General features: G+C 37.5%; 1 long non-coding RNA gene across 1 annotated transcript in view; it reads left to right on the top strand.

The window, feature by feature from the left end:
- LOC129047951 (uncharacterized) overlaps positions 1–21,860 on the top strand; it is a 76,474-nt gene that overhangs the window by 6,333 nt on the left and 48,281 nt on the right. The window contains exon 1 of the long non-coding RNA XR_008509882.2: positions 1–21,860. This exon is cut by the window's left edge and continues 6,333 nt beyond it. This is a non-coding gene — a long non-coding RNA (uncharacterized LOC129047951).

Here is a 21,860-nt window from a genome sequence, read left to right as displayed (position 1 = left end):
TGGCACCTAGGACACTAATTCTTCTGATTCTCGTAATATCTCACAATTCTATCTCTGGTTTTTTTGTTTGTTTGTTTGTTTGTTATTTTTATCTCTGGTCCTTTTTAGTTTTCTTTTCCTCTTACAAATTGGAAGTCTCCAAAGTTGCCCACAGTTTCATGTTCTCCTTAAGTGAGGTGTTCCACCTCCATGACTTTTATTAACACTTATAAGTCACTAACTTGAGAGACTCTCTCTTTCATCCACACCTCTTTCTAAGTTTTAGAGTTGGGAGTTTTAGAGTTGAGTATTTGCCTTCTAGACCACTCCAGCTCACCCCTCAAACACAACATGTCCCCAAACCAGCTCCTTTTCCTGAATTTGGTAATTCATCCTTGCCTAAGCACCAGGTTAGAACTTGGAGGATGTTTTATCCTCAATTTCTCTTTTTTCCTTGTCAGCCATATCGTATCAATGGCCAATCATTCCAAATTAAGTCAAGACTCATCTTTCCCTCTCCTGGATTGCTGTAATGACCTTCACACAAGTCTCTCTGCTTTCATTCCTGTTTTCTTTCAGTCTATCCTTATAAGATAGTCAGTACAATCTAATAAAATATAAATCTGACCACACCAAGCTCATTCTTAAAGGATTTAAATAATTGAATGGTATCTATAGAAACATGTCTAGGCTCTTCATATATAAGGGCTTCCATGATCTAATATCTGTAGACGTCTTTGGCCTCATCAATGTATCCTCCCTACTTGACTCTTTCTGCTTTGGCAACAAGGAACTGCACGGAGTTCACATTCCCCACCACCCCAACCAGGCAGGACTGACTACGGATATTTGCTCATATTCTTCCCTTGCCTGTAATTCATCACCATTTTTCTGTTTTATGTGGCTCAATCCCAGTCACTCTTTAAGACTCAGTTTATAAGCCCTCCTCATGTTCCTTAGCTGATATTTGAGCCTTTCCTCAGAGCTTCCATAACATCCTGTATATTCCTCTGTCAAATTACTTTACACTGTCTTCTCTGTTTATCTTCCCAGCACATTGTATGCTTCTTGATATCTCATTCAATTTTCTATTCCTCTTGCCCTTCCTAGTGCCAGATATCTAGAAGGTGCTTGGAAACACTTTGGACTTGGAATTATAATAGAGTTCAAATCCTTTTTCTTCCATGCATTGTTCTAAGACATACATAAGTCACCTTACCTGTCTGAGCCATGCTTCCTTATCTAATGATTCTTTTGTTTTTCAAGAAAAAACTAGAGATCAAATGAGAAAACATATAAATATTCCTTGTAAATTATAAAGTACTATGAAAATATTTTATTATATAAAATATGCAGAAAGATATAGATAAAAAACATCTTTCATGTTATGAATCCTGTACAAATTTCAACAAAACATTATATTTATTAAAAAATCTACGTAAACATATTTATATCAGTGTGTGCTATGGTTTGAATGTTTGTGTCCCTCCAAAATTCATGTTCCTCTAATGTAATACTATTATAAGATGGGGCCTTTTGGGAAGTGATGAAGTCATGAGGGTTCCACCTTCATGAATGAGATTAATGAGAGCTGCCTAGTCTTTGCTGTTCCACTATTTCACCATGTGAGTATGCCTAATTCTTCAATGCCAGACACCAATAAACATCCATGAGCATTAAGAATATTTGGAAAACATGACCTCACCAAATGAACTGAATAAGACATCAGGGACCAATCTCAGAGAGACAGAGATATGTGACCTTTCAGACAAATAACTTCAAACAACTGTTTTGAGGAAACTCAGTGAAATTTAAGATAACACAGAGAAAGAATTCAAAATACTATCAGATAAATTTAACAAAGAGATTGAAATAAAGAGAATCTGGCAGAAATTCTGGAGTTGAAAAATGCAATTGATAAACTGAAGAATATATCAGAGTTTCCTGATAGAAGAATTTATTCTGCAGAAGAAAGAATCAGTGAGCTTGAAGACAGGCTATTTGAAAACATACAGTCAGAGGACACAAAAGAAAAAAGAATAAAAAATAATGAAGCATGCTTAAAAGATCTAGAATATAGTCTCAAAAGTCTCAAAATCTAAGAGTTATTGACCTTAAAGACAAGGTAGAGAGAGAGATTGGGGTAGAAAGTTTATTCAAAGGGATAATAACAGAGAACTTCCCAAGAGAAGAAAGATATTAGTATTGAAGTTCTATAAGATTGTAGAATACCAAGCAGTTTTAACCTAAAGAAGAATATCTCAAGTCATTTAATAATTAAACTCCCAAAGGTCAAGGATAAAGAGAGGATCCTAAAAGCAGTAAGAAAGAGGAAACAAATAACATACAATGGAACTCCAATATATTTGGCAGCAGACTTTTCAGTGGAAACCTTACAGGCCTGGAGACAGTGGCATGACGTATTTAAAGTGCTGAAGGAAAAAAAAAATCTTATGCTAGAGTAGTGTATCTGGTGAAAATATCCTTCAAACATGAGGGAGAAATACTTTTCCAGATAAACCAAACCTGAGGGATTTCATCAACACCAGACCTGTCCTACACGAAATGCTAAAAGGAGTTCTTCAATCTGAAAGGAAAAGAAGTTAATGAGGAATAAGAAATCATCTGAAGGTACAAAACTCACTGGTAATAGTCAGTACACAGAAAAACAGAGAATGTTATAACACTAATTGTGGTGTGCAAGCTACTCATATCCTAGGTAGAAAGATAAAACGATGAACTGGATCAAAATAGTAACTACAACAACTTTTCAAGACATATCCAGTACAATAAAATATAAATAGAAGCGACAAAAGGTTAAAAAATGGGGGGAGAAAATTAAAGTGTAGAGTTTTCTCTTTGTTTGTTTATGCAATCAGTGTTAAGTTGTCATCAGTTTAAAATAATGGGTTATAAGAAATCATTTGCAAGCCACATGAAGAAACATACAATGGATACATGAAAAATAAAAAGCAAGAAATTAAAACATACCACCAGAGAAAATCGCCTTCACTAAAAGGAAGACAGGAAAGAAGGAAGAGAAGACCACAAAACAACCAGAAAACAAGTCACAAAATGGCAGGAGTAAGTCCTTACTTATTAATAATAATATTGAATGTAAATGGACTAAACTCTCCAATTAAGACATGCAGTGGCTTAATGAATAAAAAACAAGACCCAATGATCTGTTGCCTACAAGAAATATGCTTCACCTATAAAGACACACATAGACTGAAAATAAAGGGATGGAAAAAGATATTCTATGCCAAAAGAAACAAAAAATGAGCAGGAGTAGCTATACTGTATCAGACAAAATTAATTTCAAGACAAAAACTATAAAGAGAAACAAAGAAGGTCATTATACAATGATAGGTAAATTTAGCAAGAAGATAGAACAATTGTAAATATATATGTGCCCAAAACTGGAGCACTCAGCTAGATAAAGCAAATATTATTAGAGCTAAGTAGATAGACCCTGAATACAATAATAGCTAGAGGCTTCAACACCCCACTTTCAGCACTGGACAGATCATCCAGAGAGAAAATCAACAAAGAAACAATGAACTTAATCTGCACCATAGACCAAATGGACCTAGTAGGTATTTATAGAACATTTCATCCAATGGCTACTAAATACACATACTTTTACTCAGCACATGAATCTTTCTCAAGTATAGACCATGTATTAAGCCACAAAACAAGCCTTAAAACATTTTTAAAAATTTGAAATAATATCAAGTATCTTCTCTGATCACAATGGAATAAAACTAGAAATTAATAAAAAGAGGAATTTTACAAACTACATAAACACATGGAAATGAAACAACATGCTTCTGAATGACAAGTTGGTCAATGAATAAATTAATTAAGAAATTTAAAAAATTCTTGAAACAAATGATAATGGAAACACAACATACCAAAACCTATGGGATACAGTGAAAGTATTACTAAGAGGGAAGCTTATAGGTATAAATGCCTACATCAAAAAAATAGAAAACTTCAAATAAACAACCCAATGATACATCTTAAAGAACTGGAAAAGTAAGAGCAAACCAAACTCAAAATTAGTCAAAGAAATGAAATAATAAAAATAGGAGCAAAAATAAATAAAATTAAAATGAATAAAACAATATAAAAGATTGACAAAATGAAAAGTTGTTTTTTGAAAAGATAAACAAAATCAACAAACCTTTAGCCGGACTAAGAAAAAAAAAGACCCAAATCAATAAGATCAGAGATGCAGAGATGAAAAAGAAGACATTACAACCAATACCACAGAAATTCAAAGGATTATTAGAGGCTGCTGTGAGCAACTGTATGCCAATAAATTGGAAAACCTAGAAGAAATGGATAAATTCCTACCAAGATTGAACTATGAAGAAATCTAAAACCATGAACTATGAAGAAATCTGAATAGACCAATAACAAGTAATGAGAGCAAAGCTGTAATAAAATGTCTCCCAGCAAAGAAAGCCCAGGACCTGATTATTTCACTGTTGAATTTTACCAAACATTTACAGAAGAACTAATACTGATTCATTCAAACTATTCTGAAAAATAGAGGAGGAGGAACTACTTCCAAATGTATTCTACAAGGCTGATATTACACTGATACTAAAGCTGGATGAAGACACATTAAAAAAAGAAAAGAAAACTACGGGCCAATATCCCTGGATGAACACTGATGCAAAAATCCTCAACAAAATACTAGCAAACAAAATTCAACAATTCATTAGAAAGATCATTCATCATAACCAAATGGGATTTATCCCAGGGATGCAAGGATGATTCAACATATGCAAGTCAATCAATGTGATACATCTTATCAACAGAATGAAGGACAAAACACATATGATCATTTCAATTGATGCTGAAAAAGCATTTGATAAATTTTGACGTCCCTTCATGATAAAAACCCTAAAAAAAAGGGGAATAGAAGGAACATACCTCATCATAATAAAAGCCATATGTGACAGACCCACAGCTAGAATTATACTGAATGGGGAAAAACTGAAAGCCTTTCCTCTGAGATCTGGGACAAGACAAAGATACCCACTTTCACCAGTTATTCAATATAGTACTGTAAGTCCTAGCTCGAGCAATCAGACAAGAGAAAGAAATAAAGGGCATCCAAACTGGAAAGGAAGAAGTCAAATTATTCTTGTTTGCAGATGATATGATCTTGTATTTGGAAAAAACTAATGACTCCACCAAAATGCTATTAGAAATGATAAACAAATTCGGTAAAGTTGCAGAATACAAAATCAATGTACAAAAATCAATAGCATTTCTATATGCCAACAGTGGGCAATCTGAAAAAAGAAATCAAGAAATTAATCCCAGTTACAATAGCTACAAATAAAATACTTAGCAATTAATCAAAGAAGGGAAGGATTTCTACAATGAAAACTATAAAATATATTGATGAGAGAAATTGAAGAGGACATAATAAAATGGAAAAATATTCCATGTTCATAGATTAGAAGGGTCAATATTGTTAAAATATCCAAACTACCTAAAGCAATCTATAGATTCAAAGTAATTCCTATCAAAATATCAATGACATCCTTCACAGAAATGGCAATCCTAAAATTTATATGGCCACAAAAGACCCAGAATAGCCAAAGCTATCCTGAGTAAAAAGAACAAAATTGGAGGAATCATGTTGTCCAACTTCAAATTATATTACAGAGCTATAACAACCAAAATGTCATGCTACTGTCATAAAAATAGACACATAGACTAATGGAACAGAATAGAGAACTGAAAAATAAATCCATTCATCTACAGTGAACTCATTTCCAACCAAGGTGCTAAGAAAATGCATTGAGGAAAGGACAGTTTCTTTAATAAACGGTGCTGAAAAAACTGTACATCCATATGCAGAAGAATGAAACTAGACTATCTCTTGCTATATAAAAAAATCAAATCAAAATGGATTAAATACTTAAATCTAAGTCCTCAAACTATGAAACCACTAAAAGAAAACTTTGGGGAGACCTCCAGGAAAATGGTCTGGGTAAAAATTTCTTGAGTAATACCCCACAAGCACAGGCAACCAAAGCAAAAATGGACAAATGGGATTGCCTCAAGTTAAAAAGTTTCTGCACAGCAAAGAAAACAATAAACAAAGTGAAGAGACAACCCATAGAATGGGAGAAAATATTTGCAAATTACCCATCTGACAAGGGATTAATAATCAAAGTATATAAGGAGCTCAAACAACTCTATAGGAAAAAAGTCAAATAGTCTGATTGAAAATGGGCAAAAGATCTGTATAGACACTTCTCAAATAAAAATGTACAAATGGCAAACAGATATACAAAAAGGTGCTCAACATCATCGATCATCAGAGAAATGTAAATCTGAACTACAATGAGATATCATCTTACCCCAGTTGAAATGGCTTTTATCCAAAAGATGGGTAATAACAAATGCTGCTGAGAATGTGGAGAAAAGGGAATCCGCATACACTGTTAGTAGGAATGTAAATTAGTACAACCATTATAGAGAACAGTTTGGAGGTTCCTCAAAAAACTAAAAATAAAACTACCATACAACCCAGCAATCCCACTGCTAGGTATATACCCACAAAAAAAGGAATTAGTAAATATCAAAGTGGTATTGGCACTACTATGTTTATTGCAGGACTATTCACAATAGCCAAGATTTGGAAGCATCCTAAGTGTCTATCAGCAGATGAATGGATGAAGAAAATGTGGTACATATTCACAATGGAGTACTATTCAGCCATAAAAAAGAATGAGATACTGTCATTTGCAGCAACATGAATGGAAGTGGAGGTTGTTATGTTAAGTGAAATGAGCCAGGCACAGAAAGGCGAACTTTGTATGTTTTGACTTATTTGTGGGAGCTAAAAATTAAAACAATTGAACTCATGGAGATAGTAGAATAATGGTTACCAGAGGCTGAGAAGGGTAGTGGAGGAGTGGGGGGAAAGCGGGGCTGCTCAATGAGTCCAAAAACAAAATAGAAAGAATCGATAAATTCTAGCATTTGATAGCACAACAGGATGGCTATAGTCAATAATAGTTGTATCTTAAAATAACTTAAAGAGTATAATTGGATTGTTTGTAACACAAAGGTTACGCTTGAGGTGATGGATGCCCCACTTACTCTGATATGATTATTATTCATTGTATACCTGTATCAAAATATCTCATGTGCCCCATAAATATGTACACATACTATGTAACCACAAAAATTAGAAATTAAAAAAGAAGAGAAATAATATTAATCAATAAATAAGATTCAGTAACAGATAAGTATACCATTTTCCTTAAACCTTGCTTTACAAAAAGGCAATAGGAAGTCACTGAAGGTTTTGGAGTAGGAAATTGACATAATTAAAGTAGCATTTAAAATTTTGTAAAGAAGAAAGAAAAAGTGCTTTCAAGAGAGAATATTAAGGGTGCAGCCAAGAGACCCTTTTGTTAAGAAGATTAATATGGCTAGAAGGAAGCCAGATGCTGTTCATCAAAATAATAGAAGAATGACCCTGAAGGCATTTTAGAAATCTTTAAGGCTGGCATTCTTATCATAGGCCCAGAGTGCCAGGGATTTGAGGTCAGTTTCAAGGGAAGGACTGAGGATGCCCATGGGACCTAAGGGCTCACTGTCCAAGGATGCCTCATGTTTCTTTCCACGCATTCCAGCACAGGGGTCCTCAGCCAGCCCAGATAAGGCTGCAATGGTGCTGTATGATGTGCCATCACATCCCCACCCCAACCCAAGAAGGGCACAGGCTGTAAACCTTGGTGGTGTTCATGTGGTGCAAACTCTGCAGGCACACAGAATGTAGGAGCTGTGAGGACAGGAGCACCACAGAGTCTCCATTAGGGCAATGTCTACTGGAGCCATGGGGTAGGGCTACCCCTGAGACTCCAGACTTAGAGCTGCCAGCATGCAATTACAGACTGGGAGAGCTGTGGCAGGGACTGCTCCCAGCAAAGCTATAGGGGCAGGGTTGCTTGAAGCTTTCAGAGCCCAACCTCTGCCCCAGTGTGTCTGGAAGATGGAATATGGAGTTAAAGAAAATTATTCTCCAGCCTTAAGATTTAATATTGTTTGTCTTGTTGGGTTTTGGACTTTCTTGGGACTTGCTACCTGTTTCTTCTTCCCTGTTTTTCCCTTTTGCAATGGGAATGTCTATTCTATGCCATTCCACCGTGTATTTTAGAAGCACATAACTTGGTTGATTTCACAGGCTCACAGCTGGAGGGGGAATTTGCCTCAGGGTGAATTGTGTCTTGAGTTGCACCCATATCAGATTTAGAAGAGTTTGGACTTCGACTTTAAAGTTGATGCTGAAATAAGTTAAGACTTTTGGGGCTATTTGGTTGGAATGAATGTGTTTTATTTGTGAGGACATGAATTTTTTGAAGGAGGCAGGGGCAGAATGCTATGATTTGAATGTTTGTTTCCCTCCAAAATTCACGTTGAAACTTAACCGCTAATGCAATAGTATTAAGATATGGGGCCTTCTGGGAAATGAGTAAGTTATGAGAGCTCTGTCCTCATGAATGTGGCTTCGGAGAGCTGCCTGACTGTTTTTATTCTTCAACCCCTCCACCATGTGAGGATACCTATATGTCACCATCTATGAGGAATGGGACTCATCAAACGCTAAATCTGTCAGTGCCTTGATCTTGGACTTCCCAGCTCTGGAACTGTGAGGAAATATATTTCTATTATTGATGCATTACCCAGTCTCAGGCATTTTGTTATAGCAGCATGAACAAACTGAGATAGCATGGTAGTTTGCAAAGTGTAGCAAGAGGATGATCTCTTTGTTCAAAAGCCTAGTCAATACTCATAGAGGTACTAGAATTAAACCTGTGAAAATAATCAGCTAATATCATTTAATAGCTATGACAAGAACACTATTTTAGCTTTAACATCAGCAGGACATGCACCTTCAGAGAATCTTTAAAAATACCATAGCATCACATCATTTTTTCTGTGCCTCCAGATTGCTCCTTCTACCCAACGCCTTCAGCAGGCATATTTTATACATTTCTCAATTCCATGTGAAAATCAGGCCATGGAGAAGAGATTCAGATGAGATTTCACAAACCATCCTGATTTTCCTTAAGTGAATACATGTCGCTTATCCAATTCTTCCTCTATTGCTTGTCAAAAGAGTAGGAAAAACAGTTCCATTCTATAAGGACAATTCCTGATCCAGATAAATGGAAATTAGAAACAAATAACTACGTGATCACCAGAAGTGATCACTTCTGATGATTTAAATCTTTATAGAAAATTGGAGCTAGAAAACTCCTCATCCAGATTGTGCAACAAAGAGCTTCAAGGAACTAAAAGCACTAAGGCAAGAGTAACATAATCATTTGCTCTTCATGGTGGAGGGGGTGGTGAAGGAGCTTCCAGAACAGGGAAAATTATTTAGGGTAGAGATGCAAGGCCTGGGCTTTGGAGATGAAGACCTGGCTCTGTCATCTACTGAATGGGTGACCTGTGGCAGGTTATTTAATCTTTCTGGGCCTCAGTTTCCTCATTTGTCATATGGGGATCAATCACAAGATATATCTCATGGAGATGTGTTTTATATATATGTGTGCATGTGTGTGTGTGTGATATGTATGTATCTATGTTTTTATGTATGTTACATATGTTGCTATAGATAAAAAACATAGAAAGAGAGCTAGTGAGCTAGTGCACATGCATGCTTGGTCTGTATTCAATAAATCGTAGATGGTACTTTAATTAAAGTTGAATTCATTTGAAGAGAAATGAAAGTGCAGGGGAATAAAGGAAGACTGTAAAGTTATGTTGCAACCAGATTATGCAGCTCTTGACTTCTAGGTTACAATGTTAAGGTTTTGTTTAGACAATGGGAAACCTTCAGAGGTTTTTGAGTGGGAGCATGACACAATTACAGATGTGGTTTTTGAAGATTGATCTGGAAGCAGTGTGTGGAGCGAGCTTTCAGGGAAATATCAGGAGGTAGAAAAACCAGATAGGAAGCTAGTGTTTTAGTTTTCATAAGACCTGATGAAGTCTGACCTGCAGCACTGTTAACTGGGTTGAAGAAGAGGGATAATGTTGAGATAAAACTGGCAAGAGGGAGTTAAAGATAGCTCCTGTATTTCACACCTTTGTGACTGGGAGGATGATGGTGATCTTTATTTTAGCAATGGGAAGCATAGGCAGGGAAGTGAGTTTAAGAGGGTCTATAATTTAATGTTGAATCTAGGTATTTCAGAGGGTACAGAGATAGAAATATCCAAAAGGCATTTGGGTATCATAACTCTCTGGCACTCTGACTATGATCAATATTTTGGTATACTTCTTCGGATTATTGGTTCCTATTTCGTAACACTCTGCTTGATTTTTTTAAAAATGCCATCAGTAGGCATGTAGGATTCACTCACAGAAACACTCTTTATAGCAAACCTGGCTGGAATGCTTTTTTTCTATTAAGTGACTCTTTAGGAATTCCCAGCTCACTGCTGTGCTACCCAAGTTAATTACATTTGTTTCCTGCTAGGAAGATGTTTGAATTCAAGCAAGAGCCCATGCAAACTCCTGTTTTCCTAGAGTTCCTGTGTTCTACTTCCCACCCAAACTGGCTGAAAACATGAACAAATCTGACTCTCGTACAACTGTGTTGCACATTCTGCCCCTTCACTCTCCTTATCAAAGAACTCACCCTGGCTGCAGAGGCCAAGCCTCCCCAGGGAAAGCCATGCTGAGACCTAGTGTCACATCCACCTTATCTGCATTGTATGCTTCTTTTCTTCTGTAAACTCCCCTTCTGTTGTCCTGATAGATATCAAGGTGGAGTTTAAATGGTCTGTAATCCCCAAGTTCCCAGTGGTACCTCTGGAAAAGATTGGGCCCACATTAGCAATTTTCCAAGTTTTGGCAATGGTGCCTTCTGCAGCCCCGGCCTCTGTTGACCAGTTCACCTTCGCATTCATTCAAACTCCAGACAAGGAGTCCTGCTGTTTTCTGGTCATATCCAGCTCTCAGGGATCTATTCTTTTTGAGAGAGGCTTTAGTATGTTGATCAATTTCTTTAAAAATGTGTATTAGGATTTATTGTGTGCAAAACATTGAACTAGACAATGCCAGAGACCTCCTTAAGATGAAAGAGACATATAGCTTTTGTTTTCAAATGAAATTAGGATCTAGTGACGCAAGTTGACATGTACACAAATGAGACAAGGGAGGCTGGGTAGGGGTGAGCATGAAGAAGAGGAGGGTGAAAAGCTAAGCATGAGTTAAATCTGCAACTTAGCAGCTACAAGACTTAAATTTTATATTGAAGACAGGGTACTTTGAAACCCTTTCTCTGCAGAATGGCTAATGGTAGAGCCCAGGAAGATTCTGGGGACAAGTGGAGGTCTCATTTCAAGGCCATCTGTGAGGCCTGTTACGTATAGAGTGAGTGTCCTGTTTGGTGAGAAGAGTGGCTGAGAGGTCGAGTTGAAGGGGCCATTTTGTTAAAGTGAAAACAGAGCAAACAAACATTTTAAAAAGTAGCTCAGGTTCTATCCTTAATGGTAAATAAAGGAGATCAAGATAGCACACTGCTTAAGTAATTATGTTTTTGGTATAAATCTAGAATTCAAGTAAGGTTTCTGCTAATTAGATTTTTTTTTTTGTACTTTGATTGTTTTCAGACTGAGGATCTCATTAATACAACCTTTCATGGAAGACACATTAGATGTACTGTTCCTTGTGTGTAGAATATACGTGAATTCATTGTGCATGGAGTTTGCATTTTCCCATTTGATTCTCATACCAGCCCTGTAAACAGGTCTTAGCTCAAAAAATTTTGAGACTTGCTCCAGTTTCTCTCTAACCAGAGGGTAATTTTTTTGTGGTCAAGGGCCATCTTTGAGTCTCCAGGGTCCAGAAAAGAAATGAACTGAAGAATTTATGACAGAGCTGCAGAAAAACCTCAAAAGCTTTCCTCAGTTCTGTGCTTTTTAAAAAGAATGTAATAGCAATCAATTTCTTTTAGATGAAGCAAGTCAGCTGGGACTACATCCAAAGGAATATATTAGGTCAGTGCAAAAGTAATTGCAGTTTTTGCCAAATTACAATACAAGTAATGGCAAAAACTGCAATTACTTTTGCACCAACTTAATATCTGATGCTAGAGACATTACTAGAACCCTAAGGTGCTAAGGGGAGGTTTCAGCATGATATTTCAGAAATTCAGAAATTGCTGGGTTCATGCAGAAGAATAAAGACTCAAGTCCACAAATCAAGGGCTAGCAAAGGATGAGGCCAGAAATAGGTCAATAGATTCATTGTGTATGACACCACTGATGTGTGCTCTTCCTTTGAAGGGTTTCAGCCTCAGTTACTTTTATTCTTAGGTTTCTGTGGCCCATCTCATTGTCCTGACCCTAAGGGCAGGGATTTGGGCAGCGTAAGCTTGTTTCAAGCAGTTAGGATATCTTGGAGTCATCTCAGAAGAGACACATCTTTATCAATGTCCATGTCTTTAGTTAAGCCAGAGATGGGTCCTTTGGTGGGACTTGAGGTTCAATAATGGGAAAAATATCCATGGTGATCCAAGGTAAACTGTATTCTAAGGGTGGTAGGGCAGATTAGGGTAGAAGTGTTCTCTTGGGAAGAGTTTTCTTTCTCCAGGGAGAAGGCCAATTAACTAGGTTTAAGGATTCTAATTTAATGCTTAGAGAACACTGCTTCTTAGCGCCGTGGAATGAGGCAAAGCATGGAATCAGTGCAGGAAGCCTGTGCAAGGTTAATCATAAGGTGTTGACAATGTTGGATATTATTATGGTCTGAGACCCAGAAAAGAGTAAGTTCTGAATGGGCTCAATCTCTTCTTTTTATGTATTACAAAGCAAAAGTAAGAGAACCACAGATTCACATTTTATTGTTAGCTGAGATTGAGACACAGTCCTGTGCAGAGAACTTGAACAGGTTTGACTGGAGCACTTTCCTCAAACTATGGTAGAACTCAAGAGCTTCAGCTGAGGGATACTTCAACATGTTTGTTAGCGTAAGAACAAACATAAGAAGAGGAAAAGTGACTCATCTACATGACAAGCTGACCTAAACTGGCCCTAGACAGTAGCCTCAGGACCATTACTGCTACGTAGAAGAAGTCCAACTTGCCAGTTTTTATTTTATGTTCCATGCTTTTTGTGTCCTGAATAAAAATCTTCAAGGTCTCAAAGATCTTGTATGTTTTCTTCTAGAAGTTTATGGTTTTAGTCTTCATGTTTTGTCCTATGATTTATTTCAAGTTAATTTTTATGGATGACCTGAGTTAAGGGTTGAAGTTCATTTTTTTGTGCATACAGATATCCAGTCATTCCTGCCCAGTTGGTTGAAGACTGTCTTTTCCTTATTGAATGATCCTGGCTCCTTTGTTGAAAATGAGTTGACTACACATGTGTGAGCTCTACATCCCGTTGATCCATTTGTCTATCGTTCACCAGTTCTGCATTGTCTTGATTGCTAAAGTTGTGTGTGTGTGTGTTTGAGATGGAGTCTTGCTCTGCTGCCCAGGCTGTAGTGCAATGGTGCTATCTCAGCTTGCTGCAATGTCTGCCTCCCGGGTTCAAGCGATTCTCCTGCCTCAGCCTCCCGAGCAGTTGGGATTACAGGCACCCACAACCATGCCTGGCTAACTTTTGTATTTTTAGCAGAGATGGGGTTTCACCATGTTGGTCAGTAAGTCTTGAAGTCAGGTAAGGTAAGTTCTCCAACTTTGTGCTTCTTTTTCAAAATTGTTTTGGATATTCTGGGTCATTTACAATTTCACATACATTTTAGAGTCAGTTTGTCAACTTCTACACAAAAAAGACTACTGGGGTTTTATAGGTATAACACCGAATCTAAAATCATTTTGGAGAGAATTAATATCTTAACGCTGAGACTTGCAGTTCATAAACATACATGTATCTGTTAATTTATTCAGGTGTCCTGAATTTATCATAGCAACATTTTATAGTTTTCAGTGTATCGATCTTACATATATGTGTCAAATATATTCATAAATGCTTATTTTTAAATGTTATTAAAATCCGTATTATTTCTTTGACTCTATTTTCTAATTTTTCCTTTTTTTTTTTTTTTGAGTCAGAGTCTTGCACTGCCGCCCAGGCTGGAGTGCAGTGGCGCTGTCTCAGCTTACTGCAAGCTCTGCCTCCCGGGTTCATGCCATTGTCCTGCCTCAGCCTCTCGAATAGCTGGGACTACAAGCACCCGCCACCATGCCTGGCTAATTTTTTTGTATTTTTAGTAGAGATGGAGTTTCACTGTGTTAGCCAGGATGGTCTCGATCTCCTGACCTCGTGATCTGCCCGCCTCGGCCTCCCAAAGTGCTGGTACTACAGGCATGAGCCACTGTGCCTGGCCTTTCTAATTTTTCATTGCTAGTATATAAAATTATAATTGATATTAAATATTGACCTTGTAACCTGTGACCTTGCTAAATTCACTTGTTCTAGAAACTTTATTGTAGATTTCTTAGGTTTTTCTACATACGTAATTGTGTTTTATTTCACATGACTTTGTAATGCAATAAAACTAACTGCCTGAAAAAAATGACCCACTTATTATCTTGAGAACTGACCAATACTATTACTATTTTTGAGAAAAAATAGTCATCTTTGAGAGAGTCATGGAAGATATCCTTCAAAGATGGGGGTATGTTGGTTACACAGTTAACCAGTTATCAGTAGTCACCGAAGGTCTTAACAGATTTCCATGACACAGAAGAACATGAAAGAGACTGATGAATGCTTCTTGGTATTCATGCTTAAAATAGAGATAGATAGGGTATGGGTAGGAGAATAAAGGCCAAAGAGAAAATCAAGGTGTAAAGGATTTAAAGGAACTGTGGATTGGGCCAGTCATCTCATCAGGAGGAGGACTGACTTCTTGAAGCAAATGTATATGGGCAGTGGCAGAGTCTGCTGAGCTATTCCACTCTTAATGAATCATTTGTGTGGGCAAATGTTGTCATCAAGGAATCTTCTGAGCTGATCAGGACACTGTAGAACTTATGAGCATCAGTGTGGCTTTCTTCCCTGCTTCTTCAGGTCATTATTTGGAAAAATAGCTTGAAAGAAATAGGTTTATCTGGGAACTGAATGACAATCTAAGAAACATGACTGAGAATGGAATTTGGATTTGGTGATTAGGGTGTTAGATCTCCAAAATGAAGTGCTCTTAGCTTGAGGTAAATGTGTCATGGCATTTTAGAAAGAACAAGACCTCCAGATTTATTTTCCATCTTTTTCCACCTTGCTGCTTGCACTGGGAGGCTGGGAAGCTAGGAGACTTTGGTCTCTTGCCTCCTGTTGGCTTTAGCCAATGGGAGGTACTGGAAAGTAATCAGAGGGTGGGAAGTAAGGTCAGGGTATTTATTTTCCTAGCTCCTTATCTGCTGGGCTGCAGTTTGGCCATGGCTGTTCCTGACAGCTGGCACTCTCCTATGACTCTCTCTCTCCAGATTCTGGTAACCACTGACACTTCTTGCCTTGTAATGCCCTAGGATGGTAAAAGTCTTCTGCTATTTTTAACCATGAGTTGCTTTACCATTCCTTGTAAGTTTTCTATATCTCTGCTCACACCTTAAGATGATCTCTTCATTAAATTTTCTTCAGTCACCTCTTTTGAGGATGTCATGTGGACTCTGACTGTTAGATCAGCCCATCCACTTTAATAGCTTTGGAAATTTGAGTAAGTTATTTAATCTCCTGAGTTTTAGTTTTTCATCTATAATGTGGAGATGAAAATATTCCTTGCAAAGATAAGAGACAATATATGTAAACAGCACATAGCTGCTACGCAGTAAGTGGTATCTATTGTCATCATTACTAGTAACTATTATCACGTAAGGACTGGAAGATCATGGTGCTCTCAGGGACTATTTGGATTAAATTGTAGAACTGGTTGTTACCTATCCAAAAGCATAAGACTGAGGAGGAAAAGTTCAGGGAACAAAAGGTGAGAATGTAGCAAGAGGTTGGAAAGACTTACTAGTATATGAGAAATAGAATATTTTGATATTTTAATATGAGAAGGGAGATACAGCTTTAGGAGTCTCAGACACTTGATGGGAGGATCCTTATACCTAAATATGGCAGTGGAGGTGTTCACCTTGTTAGAAAGGAGCAGCCGTTCAGAAAAGGAGGTAGAGTAGTGCCACATATCACAAGACACATATTTGAATGGAAATGCATTGAACTGTGAGTTAAATATTGAGAAAGACAAAATTATAAAAGAAAAGAAGTTATTATTGACATACATGAGAGTATCCTGGAGATCCTCTGGCCAGATGGAAGAAATGCACTCTTGACTCAAATTTCAGCTCTGGAAAGGAAGCAAGATATATAGCTCCTTGAATCTTGACTGTCTTGAGCTTGCTTTTATATCATTCCTTGATACCCACTGCTGTTCTGGCTGGCTGGTCCTTCCTTCTTCCATGTTTCAGTTTCTTAGAGGAGCCCACAGCCATTTAGTGGGAAAGCTCTTTTAGTTGCTCCTTCTATTTTCTTCTCTCCAGGGCACGCATGTCTGCCTGAATGGGGAGAGGGGTTAGGGAGACAGTCAGAGTGGGTTCAAATAAAATCTCCCCATCTGTCTTGGAACATTTTCCCTCAGAGAACCTTTTTCCCCAGAACCAACTCCCCCTGGTGCAAAACTCCTCTTTTTTTGGAGGAAATTATCTCCAAGAGATCTGCAAATCCTTTTGCAGTTCACTTTTGATTTGGTACCCCTACCTTGCCAGTTACTCTAACATGTGACATATATCTGAGGTTTTTTTTTTTCCTCAGAAGGTGCCTCAACTCCCATATAATTCAAAAGGGTAAAGCTAAAAACTAGAGAGTGTCAGATTCCACCCAGCTTCACTTGCCCTACAGATTTTTCTCTCAGCAGGTAGATAAAATACCCTCTCCTGTACATAATTATGATCAGAGAGGAGAAAAACTTTGAGAGACAGAGCTTGTGTTAGTCAGAAGAAAAGAAAAAAATTAGAGAAAAGATACAGCTAGTTCGAAATTCTAAAGTGGTAGATGTCTCAGAAGGGTTGGGAAGGTCCCAGGGCTGGACATTTTGTTTATGAAATTGCCTACAATCCTGATGTAGAAGAAACAGAGGCAATATCTAAATAGACAGAATCCTGTGGCTTCACAGGGAGCTCTACGTGAGCTCAGATCTTAAAAGAACATGGCCATAAATCAAATAATGAACATAAAGGATGATAAATATGTGTGCAAGTGACATTAGAAAAGCAAAAGCTCAGGATAGACTGTGACTTGTGGATAATGCTCAGGACATCATCAAAAGACACACATTTTTTGTTTGGAGCAAACTGAAGCATAAAAAATGCAGAAGTAAATGCCTTGGGTAAATGCTTTCAAAGCCATTCCAGAACTCTTGGCCTTCCATTCACTTTGCCAAGGAGAAAGACCTTATGAATGAAAAGGGTAGAACAATCAAGAGCATAGAAAGGCTCATCGAAGACCAACTGGTGAAGAGACTGTGAGTGAGCACCAAGTTTCATGCCTCCTGGACCAGGAACGTTATATCCCAGGGAACTGCCAAGACCTTGCAAATGAGATTCTCTACCACTTTTCGTTATCTTGGAAAAGGTGTGAAACTGAACATGTGTCAGAAGACTGGACTCAGCTAAGCGCGGTCATGATTTTCTAAAAGGGAAGAAAGTGGGTTGTGTAGAGAGATAGTAAATTTAAATGTTTATGGAGACCAGATAACAACTTAGAAAGAGTCAAGTAAAGCTAGTGGAGGACCTATGAGCTTGAAAGGTTAAGCTCTCTCTAAAAAAGGCAGCTGTCACTGAGCTCCAGCTGGTTGTAGAAATGTCCAGAATTGCTAGAACTTTAACTTTTTAATGTTAAATTGTATTATTTTCAAACGTGGATAATTATTTAAATTAAAAAATATATATTGTGAGGGCTGAATTAAACAGGTCTGTAGAGAGATAGGGCCAACAGGCTACCAGTTTGTGCCTTCTGCCTGTGGATTTGCCATCTTGTAGCTAAAAAGCTAGGACAGTCTACTGAAAGATCACCTGGTAGGCATTTTAAATAAACTGATCCTTAGGAACTGCATGAGTTCACTAAGGACCAACATGCCACATACTAACCTGCTCTCCTTTGATTAGCAGAGGGCTGTAGTGGACTTGGGTGAACTGATTCCAGCAAGGTTCTCACAGGGATGGTCATGTTCTCCATGGGGACTAGATAGAGAAGCTCAAGTGAAATGTCAGTAGTTCTAGGAAGAGTCTTAGCTGACTGAAAAACTGTTCCAGGTTAGTGTATTAATGACCAATAGGGAGGTCTCTATTCTTGTCTCTGGCCTATTAAAGTTTTGGAGCCCAGAAATGAACTCAAGAATTGGCTTATGGCTTATGGCTTGTTGTCTACAGGGTGTAATGAGAATAATAATCCCTTTCATTTTTCTGTATTTTGATTGATATAGTCAGGATTTGGCACACTATAGCCCATGAGCCAAATCTGTCTGCTACCAGTTTATGTAACTAAAGTTTGATTGGAGCACAGCCACACCCATTCTTTCGCACATTGTCTCTGGCTGCTTTCAATAGACAATGGCAGAATTGAGTATTGTGACAGAGAATGTATGGTCCGTAAATTTAAAAATATTTACTGTTCGGCCCTTTACAGAAAAAGTTTACTGACTTTCTCATGTAGCTAAACATCATATTAGTCATCTTAGAGGCCTTGTTAAATTATTAATTAATATTGGACTTGTCAACATTGGTCAATAAAAGCCTAAAGTCTATATTACATTACTTGCTGTCAGGACGCAGCTACTTGAATCCCAGACTGAAACAGTTTATTTAGGAAATCAAGGAGCAGTGTGTTACATTTATTCTTGAGAACATTTAGCTTGTTGTTTTATAATTCTTTTGTCCAATGTGCTGATAATGTCTTTCAACTTCATATCCAACGCATTCTGCTTTTGAAGTGAGCAAACATGGGCCCTCACACTGGGGTAGAATTCAGAGACTTGGGCCCAGAGGAAGCTCAGCGTGATCAGAAGCAGATGTAACCTGAGGGCAAATTCAACATGGGGCCTCAAGAGGAGAGTTAAAACTCTAGATCAAAGAAGTTGTGGCCGTGATGATGGCACAGTCCAAAGCAAGAGGGAGTGACTGAATATAGAAGCAGATTGGGAGTGAGGTCAACATGAGAGAAAGGCAAGAGGGTCCTGAGTTTTGTCTGTGAAGGAGACAAAAGTGTCTGAAACTCTTTCTTTCTGGATATCGCCTACTGGAGTATGGGATGGACTAGCTAGAGATAAAGGGCTAGGCTTGGAGGACAAGACAAGGTGTTGTTATATAAATACACAATCTGGGATTTCACTTAGGACCTCTCCTAGGTAGTATTTGATGAGACTAGGATGTCATCAATTTCACTTTAAAAATTGTGGTAAAAAGAACATAATATAAAATTTTCCATCTTAACAATTTTTAAGTGTACAGTTCAATAGCTACATTATGTAGCATAAGGTATATTCACATTGTTGTGCAATAGAGTTTCAGAACTTTATCATTTCACGAAACAGAAACTCTGCGTGCATTAACTCCTCAAGTCCCCTCAGTTTTTTTTTAAATGATCAGAGTAGCTAAACAGAAACACCAGCAGATATTTAGAAAAATGCACTTCAAAAGCAAAATAATAAGGAAAAGTAGATGTAATTTGGTATATTTTTGATTGCTGACTAATTAGTATCCTCTTTTCCATTTGTCTTCAAAGAGAAAATGATTAATTCCTTCTTTCATTTGCCTACTTTATCATTGAAAACTTCAGGAGCTGGGACCCAGATTTTTGGCTCTTGGTGGAAGGATCCCAGTTAGTGTCCTTCACAGCTGTGACTGGCATGTGGAAGAAACCTGGAAAGAGGACATGTCTCTTCGCTGATGACATGCCCCAAAGACTTACTTCTAAAGAACCAATTCCTACTGTTGCATTCCTTCCTACTGCTAAAGAAATTCCCTAGGTTTGTGGAATTTCTTCCCCCTAAATTCTCATTTTTTCTTATTTCTTTCATACAGCTTGACCAAAAACCAAAGAGGAAATTATTACCACATGCATTTTACATTTTCTGGAATGATCATTTCCTTTGCCGTGATGAAAAAGGGCTTTCCAGTATCTAAAAATTATCTGTGATTCTTAAGCTTATTTTTCTAAACAATTCTCTCTACATAAAACTCTCCTGTAAATTTTACTGATTGGTAAAATTTACTGATATAGATTGCTAAATAAAGTGTCAAGAGTAATTAATCTGTACACAGCCCAACTTTTTTGACGGAAATGTATTTATGCTTTCCAAAGATACATAATGTAAAAAACATTTCAAAGGTTAGAGCAACAATGAATGTCCTCCTGCAATTGGACTCTTAAGAGATAATCCCTTAGTTCTTAAAAAAAGAAAACAGTAAACATTTAAACAGAATTCAAATAGGGCTTTCCTGTATCAATTCAACAGAATGTGTCTTTGATGTATCAATCATCTGTTACACAATGTGGCATTAATGCTGAAGTTGTAGGTTGAGGGCCAAGAATCCAGGACTTGCTTGACTGCTGTCTCTATCACTTATTAATGGCGTACCCTTGAGCAAGTTACTTTATTTATGTAAGCCTCAGTTTCCTCATCTTCAATGTAGAGATAAAAATAACCTTCAAGGGAGAGATAATTACTCATAGACTTGTGGAATGATATGACATAGAACATCTCAAGCACCTAGCACAGTGCCTGTGATTCAGCAGATGCTCAATAATAGTTGTGTCATAATTATAACTACATTAATTTAAAAATTTTTTAAATTTTGGTACAAAAACATAACATAGAATGTACTATCTTAACTAATTTTAGTTGTACAGTTCAGTGCTATTAAAAAGATTCACATTGTTGTGCAACTGTCTTAGTCCTGTGTGCTGCCATAACAAAATACTTTAGACTGCATAATTTACAAATAATAGAAATTTATTTCTCACAGTTCCGGAGGCTGGGAAGTCCAAACTGAGGCACCAGTCGATTCAGTATCTGGTGAAGTCTTGCTCTCTGCTTCACAGATGGTGCCTCTTGTTCTGCCCTCACATGGAAGTGGGAAAGGCTATGTCCTCACATGATGGAAGAGGCACTAATCCCATTTACAGGGGCTCTGTCCTCATGACTTAGTCACCTCCTAAAGGGCCCAGCTCTTAATATTATCACATTGATGACTAAGTTTCAACATATGAATTTTGGTGGGACCCATTCACACCATAGCAGCAACTGTAAACACCATCCATCACTGTATTAATTATTAATATGGATTCAACCTACTATCCTGAAAAAATAACATGAATTTACCTCTATCCTATGTGTGGCTTGGCTTTGTCAGAATAGATTCCTCCTAGTTTCTCAAAATTTTTTGAAATCTGGTCATATCTGTTTGTGGCTAGATTTTGAAAAACCCTTCATATGAAGTGTTCAAGGCATCAGACTGATTCCAGTGTTATCGAATGTTCAAAACTGTAGAGGTGAGTGCTAAACAGACCTGCACAGCTACTCTAGGGTAAAATTAATTCTCAAACGCCCTCACTGACACTTTGCAGTGTCTTCTCCAGCAGACGTTTGTGACTGCTGCCGGCCTAAGCTCTGCTAATGGAGGTTTATAAAGGCCTTCACAATTCCTATGGTAACCCAGGAGAAAGGCTGTTGCCATGGGGACTAGTGAAGCCTATATAAACCTTCCATCTCCATCAGACAGATGAGAATGATGTGAGAATGAATCCTTTGCTAATTCACCTCCAGAAATTGCTAATAATTATCTCTGTTTTTGGAAAAAGATTCTTCATTTCTTTCAG

The sequence above is a fragment of the Pongo abelii genome, chromosome 13 (genome assembly GCF_028885655.2).
Source record: "Pongo abelii isolate AG06213 chromosome 13, NHGRI_mPonAbe1-v2.0_pri, whole genome shotgun sequence".
Taxonomy (NCBI): Eukaryota; Metazoa; Chordata; class Mammalia; order Primates; family Hominidae; genus Pongo; species Pongo abelii.
The sequence above is the reverse complement of the archived record's forward strand: the minus strand, read 5'-3'. Positions and strand labels throughout refer to the sequence as shown.